This window comes from Triticum aestivum, chromosome 6D, assembly GCF_018294505.1.
Source record: "Triticum aestivum cultivar Chinese Spring chromosome 6D, IWGSC CS RefSeq v2.1, whole genome shotgun sequence".
Lineage (NCBI taxonomy): Eukaryota > Viridiplantae > Streptophyta > Magnoliopsida > Poales > Poaceae > Triticum > Triticum aestivum.
Genome location: NC_057811.1, coordinates 303,762,990 through 303,764,562, shown reverse-complemented (window position 1 = coordinate 303,764,562; position 1,573 = coordinate 303,762,990).

Here is a 1,573-nt window from a genome sequence, read left to right as displayed (position 1 = left end):
GGGGGGGGGGTGGAGGAGTAGAATCTGTAGAGGCCCTCCGTTTGGAAGGAGCACCTTCATCCGCTGCCTTGCTAACTTCCTGCCGCTTTATTGATTTTGAATTGTCAAGTAAAACTGACAAGAAAAAGCAATAAAATTCACTCTTCAGAACTCATTCGTGCATGATACTGACAATCACTACTTTGATGTAAGGCAAACACATGATTCCAGGATGGAATAATACGAAAAACAGGACGCTATGGCATATTCACAACTGTTTGTGTAAACTAAGCAAAAATCATTTCAACAAATAAGAAGCAATGCAAGCTAGACACCACATGAAAGATGCAACCAATATGACTCTGCCAAGTTAAAAGCGTCCCATCATAAATGGCATTTCAACAAATTAGAAGCAGCGCATGCTATAAATCATATGAAAGATGTAACTAATATCACACTGCATATACTGAAGGTGTCTCGTCATATTGATTTATGCGGCATACAAAAAAACAATAGTTTTATGTAAGGACATGCTTAATAGGTAGATGTACTATGTACTAAAAACAGGAAGGCATGTCACATTAACAGGTATAATGTATAAACTAAGCAAAATAGCACATGCATTTTAACCAGATTAGAAGAATTACAATCTAGACACCATGTGCAACATGCAACCACATATCATGCTGCCAAGTTAGAGCAAGCACCTGCGATGCTAGTGTAGGGGAAATGCGGTAATCAACTATAGAGCTATGTTCGCTATCTTCATCTAGCCTTGCTGTTTCTTGAGAATCATGTGGGGAGGCTGATGCTACATTCTTTAAATGAGGATCTTTTATCACAGTAGTCCACTGGCCTGACTGCCTCATCATAAGTGATTGATCAGGGATGCAGAAGAACATTAGTTTGATGTAAGAACATGGTTAATAGACAGATGTACTAGTATGTACCAAAAACAGGAAGGTGTGTCATATTCAAAGGTATAGTGTGTAAGCTAAGCAGATGCAATTTAACCAAATTGGAAGCAATACAAGCTAGACATCCAGCTGGAGTGGTGAGCATGATCATCTAGGACCTGAGAGCCTGGTGGGGGGCGGGCTGCTTCACCACCATCGTGGCTTTTTAGTTAGCTTCCAGGTGATGCATGTCTGTGCTGGGCTTATCACTGGCTCGGCCAGTGCCCTGACTAGCTATTTGTCTTCTGGTGCTCCCGGGATGGTGGTTCACGTAAAAAATATCTTTCCTTATCTTGATAAAGACTGACTTCAGCCTTTCGAATACAAGCTAGACACCATATGCAACATGCAACCACATATGACACGGCGAAGTTAAAGCAAGCACCTAGGATGGTGGTACACGGCGAGCGAGATCATCAACTCCAGAGCTACGTTCCGCGTCTCCATCTGCTGACACTACACCCTTTAAAGTCTTGAAACGTGTCTGGCCTAGCCACGTACCATGCTGGAGCGACTTCTCTCTTCTCTTTTCTGCTTCTGTCAAGGCAGGGTCTGAAATACCCTTGCATAAAAACACAACAGTGAGAGTATGGGTGAAGTATGTGCAGAACTAGTGCACTGTAAAAGTAGCAGATAGC